The sequence below is a fragment of the Rhinolophus ferrumequinum genome, chromosome 5, assembly GCF_004115265.2.
Source record: "Rhinolophus ferrumequinum isolate MPI-CBG mRhiFer1 chromosome 5, mRhiFer1_v1.p, whole genome shotgun sequence".
In the NCBI taxonomy this organism is placed as follows: Eukaryota; Metazoa; Chordata; class Mammalia; order Chiroptera; family Rhinolophidae; genus Rhinolophus; species Rhinolophus ferrumequinum.
This window is the reverse complement of record NC_046288.1, coordinates 45,392,384-45,408,222: the sequence shown is the minus strand read 5'-3', so window position 1 is coordinate 45,408,222 and position 15,839 is coordinate 45,392,384. Positions and strand designations below refer to the sequence as shown.

The following is a 15,839-nucleotide window of genomic DNA, read 5'->3' as shown; positions in this document are numbered from 1 at the left end:
TAAGTCTATATTCAAGTATGCTTATTATCTTTGGAGGGATGAGAAAACAGGCTCACATGTATTAAGTAAAGTTCTATAGGTCACATATCTAGTAACTGATGGAGCTGGGATTTCAATTCAGTCAAGTTGACAGCAGCTTCATTTCAAACCTGATAATACAGGACTCTCATTCTGCATATATCTTATATAAAACTTAAAAAGATTTCTGGTAAAGATGGCAAAGTATAAAAATGTGTGTTTACCTCCTCTTAGAACCACATCAATTACAACTAAACTACAAAACAACCACAATTGAAAATCACCTGAAGTTTAGTTGAACCAAAGCCCTACAACTACGGACATACAGAAGAAGCTACCTTGAGACTGGTTGGTAAAAGTGGCAGAGACACAGAACAGGCTGGTGCCAAACCCATGTGTGACAATTAAAAATCAGGAGGGATATATCAGCTGCAGAGGCTCCCCTCCTACCCCCAGAGGAGTAAGGAGTCCCAGGCCCACACCATGTTCCCCAGCCCAACTTTCCAGTGCCAGGGAGATGAGTCCTCATAACTTCTGGCTCTTAAAACCAGCAGAGAATTTGGCTCAGTGAGCTGGAGGGAGGCTGCAGTCTGAGGTGTACAGACTTATTCCCTGATGGACTGTCTCTCTCTGAGCTCGAGTGCTGAGGCACCAGCTCAAACGGTGTCAGGGACAGATGGGGAGGAACTGAATTGTCTAGTTTCAGGTTAAGGGCTTGAGGGGCAGACACTATATCTGAGTCTCCATCAAACCGGCCATCACCTTTCAACTGCCCCACCCAAGTGATTCCCTGAGACCCTGCCCCACCCACCTTTCAGGCACACCCAAGCTTCTTCCAGTGGCTTTTCCATATAAACTGCCTGTGTTGGCTCATGTTGCAGGCTTTCTTAAAATCTCCCAAATGTTAACAGAACCCAATAAAGCAGAATCTGGTTTCAGCATGTCCCATACCTCTGGCTGAGTAGCCCTAAGATTTGCAGATTAGCCTCTCAAGGCTCCTCCAAGCCCAGTGCAAGTGGTAGCCATCTATGGATTGCTTTGTGTCTCAAACCAGGTGGCCCCAGGCAGGGCACAGTCTGCAGCTAAACTTGGCCGGTATTGGGTCCTCTCCCAGGAGGCCCCATTACTGGCTTGCATGGTGGCCAGCTTCAGACCAAGCCAAAACATCACCTCGCTACCTCCAAGGATGACACACCTAAAGGGCAGACTGGGCAGGCACCAGAGTCCCACTAAAGCAAATCCTTTTAGTCCCACTAAAGCTGATCCTTTGTAGGATCAGCCCTTGCACCACAGCTCCTCCACCATAGTCATGGCCAGTCCTTATAACCAATTAGCCTGAGGGTCAATCCTTATATTGATATGCAAACATCAACCAAGTATCAACTACAACAGGAAGGACAACCTATACTAGGGACAACCTTTACTAGGGACACACATGGAGCACCCAGCTCTGGTGACCAGGCAGACTCACCACTGGTTCCCAAAGGACACTTACTACGTAAGGCTACTCTACTAAGACTGGGAGGCATGGCATTCCTACCTAATACATAGAAACAAACACAGGGAGGCAGCTAAAATGGGGAAACAAACATCCCAAATAAAAGAGCAGAACAAAGCTCCAGAAAAAGAACTAAACAAAATGGAGACAAGCAATCTACCACACACAGAATTCCAAACAGTGGTTATAAGGATGCTCAATGATCTCAGGGAGAACTTCAACAAAGAGATAGGAAACATAAAAATGGAGATACAAAACATAAAAAAGAGCCAGTCAGAAATAAAGAACATAATAACTGAAATGAAGAACACATTAGAGGAAATCAACAGTAGATTAGATGAAGCAAAGGATCAAATCAGCGATTTAGAAGATGAGGTAGCAGTAAACATGTAATCGGAACTGCAAAAAATAAAAGGAATTTAAAAAAATGAGGATAAATTCAGGGGCTTTTGGGACAACATCAAGCATACCAACATTCGCATCACAGGGGTATCAGAAGGAAAAGAGAGACAGCAAGAAATTGAAAACCTATTTGAAGAAATAATAATGGAAAAATTCCCTATCCTAGTGAAGGAAGTAGATATACAAGCCCAAGAAGTGCAGAGAGTCCCAAACAAGATGAACCCAAAGAGGCTCACACCAAGACACATCATAATTAAAATTCCAAAGATCAAAGAAAAAGAGAATCTTAAAAGCAGTAAGACAAAAGCAGTTACAGTGGTACCTCGGTTTTCAAACATCTCCGTTGACGAACAATTCAGTTTATGAACACTGTAAATTTTATGGATCTATGGTATCATTAGATAGTAAAATTCATGCTAAATTTGCAGTTTAGCATGGGTTGATTTTAAAGGTCTGGAACAGATTAATCCATTTTGCATTACTTTCTATGGGGAAACCGTGTCTCGGTTTTCAAAAAATTCAGAACTCGAACAATGATCCAGAACGGATTATGTTCGAAAACCGAGGTACCACTGTAGTTACCTACAAGGGAGCTCTCATAAGATTATCAGCTGATTTCTCAACAGAAACTTTGCAGGCCGGAAGGGATTTGCAGGAAATATTCAAAACGATGAAAAGCAAGGACCTACAACTAAGACTACACTACCCAGCAAAGCTATAATTTAAAATAAAAAAAATAAATAAAAAATAAAATAAAAACAGATAAAGAGCTTCCCAGACAAGAAAAATCTAAAGGAGTTCATTACCACCAAACCAGTATTACAAGGAATCTTAGAGGAACTTCTTTAAGATGAAAAGAAAGGAAAAAAAGATTAAAAAATATAAATAATAGAATGGCAATAACTGTATCTTTATCAATAATTGCTTCAAATGTAAATGGATTAAATGTTCCAATCAAAAGATAGGGTGGATGAATGGATTAAAAAAAAACAAGACCCTACATATGCTGTATATAAGAGATTCACTTTAGATCAAAAGAAACACATAGACTGAAAGCAAAGGGATAGAAACAGGTATTTCATGAAAATGTAAACAACAACAACAAATGCTGGAGTAGCAATACTTACTCCAGACAAAACAGTCTTTAAAACAAAGTCTGTAACCAGAAACAAAGAAGGACTTAGTAATACCACTTGTGGGTAATTATCCAAAGAAACCCAAAACGCTACTTTGAGGGGACGAATGCATCCCTATGTTCATTGCAGCATTGTTTGGAATGGCCAAGATGTGGAGGCAGCCTGGGTGTCTGTTAATGGATGAATGGATAAAGAGGAGGTGGTACATATATACAATGGAATATTGCTCATTCATGGATGGGAATGGGTTCTAGCCATCTGTGGTGGCATGGATGGACCTGGAGGGTACTGTGCTAAGTGGAGTATGCCAGACAGAGAAAGACAGATGCAATATGATTTGGCTTGTATGTGGTATCTAAAGAATAAAATAAACAAATAAAACAGAAACAAACTCATAGACACAGAGAAATTTTTGATGGTTGCCATATGGGAGGGGGGTTGGGATTGAGTGAAAGGGGAAGGGATTAAGAAGTACAAATTGGTTGTTACAAAATAGTCATGGAGATGTAAATTATAGCATAAGGAATATAGTCAATAATATTTTAATAACTATGTATGGTGTCTGATGGGTACTAAATTTATTGGGGTGACGGAGAGGAAGGAGTTGGGGGATAGGGTGAAAAAGATTAAGGGATTAAGAAGTACAAATTGGTAGTTACAAAATAGTCATGGGGATATAAAGCATAGGGAATATAGTAATAACATGGTAATAACTATGTATGGTGCCAGGTGGGTACTAGGCTTCAGGGGGATACCTTCTCTTAAATTATATAAACGTCTAACCACTGTGCTACACATCTGAAATTAATATAAAATAGCATTGAATGTCAAAATAAATAGTGTTAAAAAAACAGAAATTAAGCTTAAAATACCAATGAAATGAGAATTATTAACTCTACTGAATAAATTAAAATATAGAGGATTACATTGTCACATTCTTGTAAGCTCATTTAAAAAAAAATCTGGTTTATAGCTTCTGCTTTCCTCACACTAGCAATTTTGACTATTTTATATAGAATTAGGGTCAGTTATTGAGCCATTAGCTGGTAGTCATCATGGGAGCAACATTATATGTAAAGTGTATTGTCATCCCTCTGGGAATACACAAATGCTAAGAGAGAGAGTTGCTCAGCTGACTACACCACAGGACAGGTGGGGCTAAGTGTTAAAACTTGAATTTTACCTCTATTATCAAAATTTCAGACTGCTTATGCAACTGGAACGTAGTGTGGTTAGCACATGTTCTCTTGTCCTTTTTAAAGGAAAATCAACACAGTCTGTGTTAGAAGTTACATTCGTTTTAACCATGTTTAGAAGATGTTCATAATATAACAGTAGGTCAATCTGACACATAATTTGGGAATAACGACTGAATCAGCATGGACTGTGTATTACAATCATTCCTTAGACACATCTTAAAACACCCATGTGCTATGAGCTGAGGACAAATTCTACCTACAATTTAATTTAATTTTGTGAAGCACTTCTACGGTGAGTAATACAGGGCCTTACTGTGAGTAATAAAGTAGTAATTTCTCAGTAAAGATTTGTGAAATGAATTTTGATGAGTGAAAGGAGCTCCCATAGATACTGCTAAAGTACACTTCACTTTTCTATAAATGTAAATATCCTAATTGGGTATGTGAATATATATATATATATATATGTTCAAGTATATATACATACTTGAAAAAAATCAGAATTTTTTCCCACTGCTATATTTCTTTAGTTAGTAGCCAGAATTCTCTTTTTTTTTTTTTTGCAATACTTATGACTTCAACTGTAATTCATAGGCTAATTGCAACCTTTCTGATGGCTTCAAAGCAGTTTGTCAGCAGCCTGCACTTTTAAGCTCTCACAGCAATCAGTCCCATTGAAATGTGTGCATTTTTGTAGCATTTCTGCTCCACTGTTTACTCATACTCATTTCAACTGAATACTAAACACTTTACATAACCTATTGTTGCTTTCCATTCCGCAAATCCTAGTGTTAACAAGTCTCCCTTCTAAATTCCTAGATTTCAGTGTTAACTCCAGTTTATGGCATTCCTCTTGTGAAAAATCATTAAATATATAGTACATGGACAGTTACTTTGTTTATAAACACTACAAGAAGAATCCTTTTTTGGGATCAGTCAGGAATAATAATGAATAGGACATTTGCAAATACTGTCTCCATAACTTGAAATATGTCTAAGAGTTCTTTCCTAGAAAGATATCGGTGGAGGGAAAATTCTTAAAATCTTACCAGTTCTAGCTTTGAATATTGCCACATCAGTATAGTGTGTCCAACTAACAAATACAGGTAATCTACGATCTGTGCCTTGTGAACCTTCAGTGTAGTGACACACACCAGGTTCTCTGGTTACTGTTGCTGAAGAAGCCATCCAAATGGGGAAACTACCCCTGAAAGGGCCTTCTGCCAAATTCCCTCAATACCTGACTCTAGAGTCCCTAAACCATTCCCCATATACTCCAATTTTTGTTCTAAATCACACACGAAAACGCCTCCTTGCAAAATCTGGCTTCTTTCAACCCAAACAATCCTAAAATTACAGGAACCCTGGTGCAAACTGGATTGAGGTCGGGGGGTTCCAACAGCAGCAAGCGTTGCTCCTAGGATCTCCTGTCATGGTGCCAGGATGATTTCTGACAGCAAAATGGAGCTTGAAACATATCTCTCCATTAAAAAAATTAAACATTTTATGACAGTGAGATTCTATGACACTATTATCATAGTATAATATGGATACCCAAAGGTTTAAACAATAATCTTTTGTCTTCCTCTGAAGTATTCTTCTACCATACTCACCCTTGCTTGCTGTATTATAGTTAAACTTGCCAGCCCCTGAACATGCTAAACATGTTTCTCTATCTCCTCTCCTCTTCCCCTTTCTAGAATATTGTATCCATAGATAATCACTTCGTTTTAGTCTCTTTATCATCTCCTCAGAGATGATGTCACTGAACACGTGTCTAAATTCACATCCTCCACCACTCCCTATCTCCTTACCGTGCTGTCGTTTTCTTTATATCCCTTTATACTTTCATTATATCTTTGTCTTATCTCCCATTTTAGAAGTGAGCTTCAGGAAGAGAAGGCTTTTAACTTTTTCCCCGTTTTATCATTACACACCCAGGGCATAAAAAAGTACCTGATACATTTAGATAGTCCACAAACATTAAAGAATATTGAAAAAAAATTAACATATACTATTGTGCTTTGAAATTTTTATTTAAGTCTCCTAACAACTCTGTCCAGTAGATAAAATGGGACTCATTTTAATGAGGAAAAAAGCACATGCGATAATAAATTTATCCACCAACTTTATCTGTCAGATAACCTAGAGGTCACTAAGTCAATGAATACCTAATATAGAAAAAGCAAGCTACAAGAAATAGGAATATTGTTGAACTGTATTAATGCAATTCAGTATCATTACTGGAAACCCACAAACGGTGACATAAGTCCTGTCATCTTTTTCCCCCTCTCTAATGAACACCAAAGTTTATACGGAGAGAACTTCACTTAGAAAGAAGCCAGAAGACCTAACTCTTTACAATCAGCTTCCTAGAGAATCAGGGCTAACAAAACAAAACAAACAAACAAACAAAAACAAACAAAAAAATCACTAGGGACATTAGGTTTTAACGCATTTGTGATACTTAAACATTTAAGACTGTTATTCTTGGAATATTAATCATTTAGGGTTAACAATCTTAGATGATAAAATCTACATGTGGGAAAGATGACTGTTATCCAGGCCACGCACAGATATCCACAAAACAAACCTCTACCCAGGATTAAAAGCATCTAGAGAGTGAATTCTTTAAAACTAATGTTACCACATTCGTGACTTATTCCAGCTACAAGTCCAATCTTGTTTTTTTCTGCTTCAAATACAAAGGATTAAAGAATAGTTATCAAGAACGTAAAGGTGAAACATAAAACTCACAAATCAATACTGAGAAAAAAACACTTTACAGTAGATGTTAACTAACCTTTGGCTATGGTAGAAAAACAGACTTCTAAAAAGTCCAGTTTTTTTATGTATACTTCTGCTTCTTAGGTTTTATTCTGAATATCCAGGGGGGAAAAAGTTGCTTGTAGTTCCCTATGATAACAAAGGTGTTTTTTCTTCTTTTTTTTCAGGTTACATTTTAGTATGTTCTTTGTGACTCTTAACATCAAACTATCTTTCAAAACAACAAGAAAAATCAAGATCAAACAAAGAGAAAGTGCAAGTTTAATGCCATAGCAAATTTAGTATTCAATCCATTCTTTCGAGTGAAAGAAATACCAGTGCCCATGGCATGATTACTTGAGAAGCTAACAGGTTAAGACAAGTATAGTAAGAGTATAACCACATATAACAAACAAATTATCATACTTTTCCTAATGAACACAAGTACATTATGCTTTTATTTCTTCAACCATCCCGGATGAACTTCCAAAAGTTACATCAGCAAATCTCTGGCCTACTGAGTGATAGTCACATATCTGGTGCACATTAGCTGGACTGACCTATCTGTCACTCTCTTGTACCTTTACCTGCTTCAGTGTTGCTTCAGAGAACAACATTTAACATGGCACAGAACCCAGCCCTTGTTCTGTTCCAGCAGAGATGTGGACCACATGCAGCTATTAAGCATTCTATAAAGGTCATTCTCCCTCTTGAATTTCTGAATGATTTGTTTTTGTCTTATTCTACATTTGACATTTTTCCCTATCTCTATCTTTGTCCAGCTCCTTGTCAAGTGGATGAACATTTATCATTTTATATGTCAACATACACAAGAAGCACATTTAAAAAAAAAAAAAAGCACATTTAAAATATATTGATAAAAGTAACTTTTTTTTCTTTTTTCTCTCTGCTGATAGCCCTTACCCTAACACAGTGCATCATTCTACAAAATATAAAAATGACTTGTTGTAAATAATGTACTATCTCCTCCATTTCCCACTTTATACATTACTTTAATCATTATAGCTTTATTCCTTTCTATTCCACACATGAGAGAGGCATCAAAAGAACGTTTATACATTCTGAAAGAATGTATGTTTGCTGGATTACAGGAAAACAAAATTTTAGGAAAGAACATATTAAAACATCTGATCAAAAATTTTTTTGGGGGGCGGCCGGATGGTTCAGTTGGTTATAGCGCAAGCTCTTAACAAAAGGGTTGCCAGTTTGATTCCCACATGGGCCAGTGAACTGCGTTCTCCACAACTAGATTGAAGGACAATGACTTGGAGCGTATGGACCCTGGAAAAACTGTTCCCCAATATTTCCCAATATTTTTTTTTTAATTTATATGTTTTCTAAAGATGTGAAACTAAAAATGTAATTTTTGTGAAATTATTAAATTAAATCTTTTTTTCTTTTTTCATAAGGAAAGAAAGTTGGTCAAATGTTTTATGTAGGTCTGGGCTAGCTTAAGCGAAAGATCTGGCAAAGGAATCATGGCTAACTAACAATTCCCATGTCTCAGTGGGAAAAGAAGTTAAAATAGGATATGTGTGACACATGTCTAGTTACTTCCTGGCATACGATCTACTGTAAATATGGATCTGAGTGAGTTTTTCCCAGTGGGGACCAGACTTTGAGAGGGTACAAAGAACCCTATCTAGATTTACAGGCAGGAACATTGCTACAAAGAAATATTTAATTTTCTAGGAATAATGTGAAATAAATACTTATGCCAGCTTCAAGTACTCATAAAACCAATTGGAGATAAGTGAACAGCTACTTAACGATGTAGACGCTGAGTCTCTTAGTGACTTTTTTGTTAACCATTGACATGTGTAACGCAGAAAAAGCCACAATAAATAGTCGAGCACCAACAAACTAGGATTGATTTTTTTTTTTAATGACAACTCACTAGAAGAAATATTTCACTCTTTTTTTTTTCTTGATAGACACCAAATGTAAGGCTACAATAATATTAGAATGTGGTAAGAAATGTATGGGGTACACTTTCGCTTCATCACACTGATTAGAAAATCAGAAGACTCTTAATAGAGAATCTGCCTTCCTGCTGGCAGAGTGACTACAAGAGAAAAAAGGACACGGGTGCATGGAATAGGTACAAACCCAGTAGAAACTGTTCTTTAGACACAATTAATAAGGAAAGAAATGAAGACAGGTTTCAGATCCTATTCTGTGGCTGAGTGAAAGTTTGCAAATTTTATAGCAAGCCTAAACTTCCCTTAATCTCATCTACAAAATAGGAATGATGATAATACCGTGTCTCCCCAAAAATAAGACCTAGCGGACAATCATCTCTAATGTGTCTTTTGGAGCAAAAATTAATATAAGACATGGTCTTATTTTACTATAAGACCCAATATAATATAATATAATATAATATAATATAATATAATATAATATAATATAATACCGGGTCTTATATTAATTTTTGTTCCAAAAGACGCATTAGAGCTGATTGTCCGGCTAGGTCTTATTTTCGAGGAAACATGGTATTATAGGAATGTAATGAGATAATAGCTATAAAGGGTTTGTAATAATGATGGGTATATTGTAAGTACTTAATCAATGTATTAGTTCCTATAAACGATTATGAATAATAAGTTATATATCATTCTCATCATAGTATATCTCCTATAGTAACCTCTGGGTATTAAGGTGAGCAAACCAATTCAATGATCCCTTTATACACTACAGAAATACTTCGGCTGTATTTTATTTTGAATAATGGTAATTCTCAATGTACAATACAATGAAAGTCCTTTTACTTTAAAGTACCTTTAAATTAAAGTTAAATTGTACACTTTACATTCATGGTTCTATACAAATTGTGCTGATTTGGCTACAAATGCCTAAATAATTTACTGACCTTTAATCAGTTATAAACCTATAAGCCTATAAGCAAGCTCTATCAATTAAAATCACATTAATAGCTCAATTCCAGAAGACAAGTGAAGTTTAACTGAAGAAAAGAACAATTAGTGAATCAGTACCAACATGCAAAACTGCCAAGAGAATTCAAACCTTACCAAAATCACTGTGACTTTTCTCTCTTTCTTTTCTCATCAAAACACAATTATTCCCCATAGAATTTTTTTACATAAACATGGGACATGAAAAATTAATATTTCAGTACAGTAAATATTAAAAGGTTTAGAAGAGGAGCCAATGATTATTTTTTTTAAATAGAAGATAAGTACTTGATTATTATAGTATGAATATAAAAAATCAGAATACAACTGGAAGAGATGAGACTTTAAAAATATAAAAAGTATAAAGTTGGGTGAATTTGAAAGATGACTTAAAGAACAGTTATCTCAAAATGGATCCAAGCAGCGGAAAGATTATGAGCTTAGAAAAGTAACTAGAAAAACATCTCTTCTATGAAAGTTCTGAAGCGAAAAAGAAAGGGGATGGAAAAAAACTAAAATTGCTTGAGGTGTTTTCTGTCATGTTAAATAAATAGAAAATCTCTGTTTGAGTTTGAAAATGAGAATACAAATAACCCATATTTTCATAGACAGTTTTCCTCTTCACTTGACATAATTACAAAAATCAATTAACTCTAGCCTAAAGATATTTGGCAAATATTAACAAAACAAACAGAAATAAAATGTGCAATTGTTTAAATAAAATTCTTCTACATTTTTTTAAGTTTTGAGGGAGGGCGGGGAAAAGGGGAAAGCAAACTAACATTTATTGAAAACTCATTCTGTGCCAGTCACTGTTTTCTTGTTTTCTAACATGTTTTATTTATTCAATTTACTATTCATTTTTTACTTCAAGATAGGTGGGTATATCTACATTTTACATATGAAAACATTGAAATGTATTGTCCAAAAGTGATAAAAACAGGGTAAAATGGCATATTCTAAAGCAATTAAAATACATGCATTGCGACATGTTTTGATAGAGACAAAATTAACTAGTAAATCTTAGAAGAGTCCCAACCTGAGTTTTGAGGGAGAAGGAAGGGATAGGAAGAAGAGAGGATGACAAAGAAAGAGTAAAGTGTTTAGTCTGAATACTTTAGGAACAGGGTTTGGATCTGGGTAGATTCTGCTGGGCTCTAAATTTTTGGAGAAGTCCTAGAAGATGGTATATGTACTAACTGCCACTAGCAGTTTGTGGGAATAGTCCTCCAACAACCTGTAACATTATATAGCAGGCTTCAAAGGAATTACAGTACTCTCTAGCAATACAGTAGAGCACAGGTAAAATGGACCAACCCTATCTTAATGAAAACAGTTATACAATTCTACATAATTGGGCTACTTCTATCTCCTGGCCAATACCCCACATTAATACTTCTTTGATGATGTGAATATAGTTACTTTTCTTTGGTAAAAATTATACTTAATAGACTATTCAAAATTCCTAACTATGCAGCATTCAAGCCACTTAATCTCTCTATTTGCTCATCACCAACAGGAGGACTCTAGACTATAGGCAATCTCTAATATTCCTCCCATCTGTGAAAGTCTCTAAACGACTTCATTTCTACAGGGAAGATAACCTAAAGAACATGGTCTGCCCAAGTCCAAAAATCACCACAGATCTGAAAATCACCACAGATGAATAAAGGAAGAAGCTCACTGTGCTGCTTTGGAGCACAGTGAGAGGAGGATTCTCGCAAATCCAGTTCCACATTTGGAAAATAAAGAAATAACCGAGGTGCCAGAAGGAAAGCAAAGGAGCTAAGGTTTACATGAACTAGATTATCAAGGGAAGAGCAAGATCATGAGGGTCAGAGGCCAATGCAGGGCATCACCTGATCATTTCTTGAGCTAAACCAGACTTTGGAACAGAAAAAAAGGAAAGGGAGTTTAATAGAATCCAATGACTTTTACACTGAAGTGAAGAAGGGCACACTTCTGAAAGAGAAGCTTATAGAGGGTGAATCAATTAGATAACAGTAGTTATAGTATGATTAATTCAAAATCACAAAACAATATTTTCTGATCATCCCCTATAAGAAAAAAAAATTGTTTTTAAATATGAATCTTTGAAACTTTAACTGTTAAGGCTATCCTCCTCTTACTTGGAGTATTCGTTACTTTACATAAAAAATGCAAAATTGTCAAAACTTGTTTATTTGATGATGTCTCCGTTTAGGATGCAAAAATAAACTAAATTTAAATCTTTGTTGTAAATGCTGTATTTCTTAGAACAATGCACTCCATGTGAGAATACACGTCCCTTCTTTAGTTCCAGAGATACAGCATCTGAGGTTAGGTGCAAATTGATGCAATTGCCAATATCCAATGAGTTCTGCTAGGAGTGGCAGTCAAATAGCAGAGAGAGAGAATGGATGATAAAGAATAAAGGCAACGATTACAGATAACTAATTTCTAATTAAAAAAAAAAATCAGTTCCATATGCTTCCCTGAACAAAGAGAACCTATAACTGAGCTAGTTTCCCTCTTTTCTGCTGCCTGTGAAGAAAAGAGCTCTACACCATTAAAAATAAAACAAAAACAAAAACCTAGGTCTATTTCTTTAATCAACATAAAGACCTAGATAAAGGAAGGAAGAACCTAATGCTAAGTCAGAATCACTGCCTAGTGAAAGAGAATCCCACCCAGGGGAGCTTTGAGGCTGGGCCAAACTGCAAGCTAATCACACACCAGCAGATAGGGCGTTGAAATCAGAGTGCTGCCTTGGCCTTGTTTGCCTCCAGTCAGCTCTAGTGTGTTCCTTTCATCCATGTAGAAATGTGAATACTGCCATTTTCACTCTCAAACAAGTCCTGGTTGGGATAATAAATTAGAAGATCAGCCTATTTCAATTCAAAGGGTGTGGCCACAAACGCATAGCTAAATGTCAGTATCAGTGATAACAAATAACATTTTAGCCATCTATTTCATATAAATTTAGAGTGAAATGTCTTTAAAGAAGTCGTTAACATTAAATCCAGTTACTTTAATAAAGATTTTCAACTTTGATTTACAGGTTTGTAAAAAGCCATAGCTGCAAATCTTAATGTTTCAGGAACGTAAGATAAACAGGGAGCCCTATCTGATCTCAGGTGTGGCATCCACTTTCTAATGCACAGGTCAGACCCATGGCCCTAATTGGAAGTATATTTAAATTACAAGTGCAATCTCCTGAAGTATGAATGCTAACTATCTGCATAGTCCACAGATCCATATTTTAAATTTCATTACTGTTACAGATGAGGTGACGAGGAAGCAGGAGCAGGTAAATTAGAGACTTTCGAAGTTTCATTATTTATCTAAAGACTTCACTGCTATGGAGTGGCAAAGCAACGGAGCCAAAATTTGAATATATAACTCCAACACCAAATCCAGGGCTTCTATTTTTGGTACTGTATGCCACTCTGACTTGTTAAAGAAACAAAAAAATTACCAGCCATCACAATTTTTGACAGACTCAACTCGCTCAGGTTATCCTTCGCTGACTCTAAATTTCTTATTTCTTAATCTACTCTACAACTGAGAGCCTGAGAGCAAGACAGAGATAGATGCTCCCCACTGGAGCACTCAATTACCCATCCTTGGCTCTCTGACAATAGATGAATTTAGTAAGAACTAAAAGGAGCGAGACGGCAAAATTAAGTTCTGATAATATCATACATAATTTTTTATTTATTATTTTATTTTATTGGATTAAGGATTGGCAGTATGCATCATAAAAAAAGACTGGAAAACTAGACTCTAAAAAAGACACATAGAGGCAAAAAAACCCACACTGGCTTATCTGGATTTAGTCCATTCCACTCCTCAGTTCACTCAGGGTCTTTCTTTATACACATGCAGACATACTGCCTCCGCGTTCACCTTCTTCTGAATCAGTGGTTGCAAACTACCTCACCTGGGAATACAGATCCTTAACTATGAAGTAGCGTCTCCTAAGACACTGAAAAAATATGGCCTGCAGTCCCAAGATTCCTTTAGTATGTTCTAAATGGGACCTGTGTTCCATTTCAGGCTTTGCTTCTAATATCCTAGGAGCACAATTTTCCATCACTTCAGCTAATTGTTTGCAGATAATGTATATCTAAAGAACACAAAATTATATGGAAATACTTCTATCTTTCCATGTAATTTTATTAATTTACACAAGGGGATTCTACTTGTCATATAAAACTAGAAAAGCAATCATGCGCAAAAGTTAAAATTATCCCATTTTAATTTTACTGTTGGTAACCTAAGATTCTGTCAAAGATCATGCCCTTTTAAAATTGTTTTGATTGGAAATAGATATCAAATAAATTAACAGCACTAGTCTCTTAATATTAGGCCCAGACTTTAATTTAAAAATGTATACTCATATTAAGACATGAAAATGAAGATACATACTTTAAAAGGTCAGAAATATTATTTATAATTAATCATTCAAACTGATAAATAAGTACATACAGGAACTCAAAATCATAAAATTCTTGCCATTATAGAATTACTATTTTCTGACTCGAAGTAGTTCAAAAATATTTCAAATGTTTCATATTTTAAATAGAAAATGATACTATTAGCACTGAATCTAAGAAACTATTAGGAAACAATGACCAGAAAAACACTGTTTCAATTATTAGATTAAAATAGGATTGACTGCTATGGAGAATGGCCTTTCTTTTCTCCATACTCATATGAGGCAGGAAGAGGATTATTGGGAAGCTGTTGTCTGGGATATAATACTTTACTGTCAAGCCAAAATAATTTTGAGTTCAAACCAAACTCAGTTTCTCCCCTCTCACAATGGCTCCTTTCTTTCTGGGTTTCCTATAGTGGTGATTAAAATCCTCATCTACTGAGTCACTCAAGGTAGTACTTGAGAATAATGTTAGACTTTGTTCTATTGCTCGCACTTCTAAAGCAGGACCAACTCGATGGATGCAAGCTTCTTAGCCTCTCTCCTAAGCCAATTCTCCTCTCCATTCCCATTTGTTATGCTTGGCACAGCCCTTTACCAACACACACCTGGAGTACTGCCAAGGTCTTCTAACTGGTCTCCATATAACACTGCCACTATAAATATTTTATAACACAAAGCTGGGCATCTCTTAGCCTAAATTATTTACAGAAGTCCGTTGTGTGCGCGCTCCGCTGAACGGCAGTTTGCCGTGTGCTCGCTTGGCCGACCGGCTCTCCGCCAGGTGCACGCTCCACCGACCGGAGCGCACACGGAGATCTCATAGGGATCTTCTTAACTTCTTGCCTCTTCTCTTGTCATACCCCCCATTGAAACTCATCTTTTTTCCAAATGGAATTACTTGCCATTTCCTTCTTTTGCCAGAAATTTCCATAACTCCATGGCTTTGGCCACAATGTGTCCCTTTCAGATATTGTTTTCTCCTGACAGTGGTAAACTTCATTTTTCCATGAGAGTCGATTTATAAAATAGGATAATTTATACACACCACATTTTTTTTTTTTTAATTCAAAATGAAAATAGTTAAGTCTCATGAGTTTTTTTGGAGGTCAAGGAGCTAGTTATAACTTAATATGTTAATAACTTACTAAAGAATAGATGACATTTTGATAACAGCTTTCAACTGTGTTTCCCCAAAAATAAGACCTAGCCGGACAATCAGCTTTAATGCGTCTTTTGGAGCTAAAATTAATATGAGACCCAGTCTTATTTTACTATTATACAAGAACGGGTCTTATATAAGACCGGGTCTTATATTAATTTTTGCTCCAAAAGACGTATTACAGCTGATTGTCTGGCTAGGTCTTATTTTCAGGGAAACAGGGTAATCCCTAAAGGTTAATTTGGGCATTCTTGAAATTTAGCAACACAGAGGCAGTATTCCAATATTTCATCTCTTATATT

General features: G+C 36.0%; 1 protein-coding gene across 2 annotated transcripts in view; it reads right to left on the bottom strand.

Annotated features, from left to right (window-relative positions):
- GRID2 (glutamate ionotropic receptor delta type subunit 2) overlaps positions 1–15,839 on the bottom strand; it is a 1,348,544-nt gene that overhangs the window by 1,315,436 nt on the left and 17,269 nt on the right. The window lies entirely within an intron of this gene.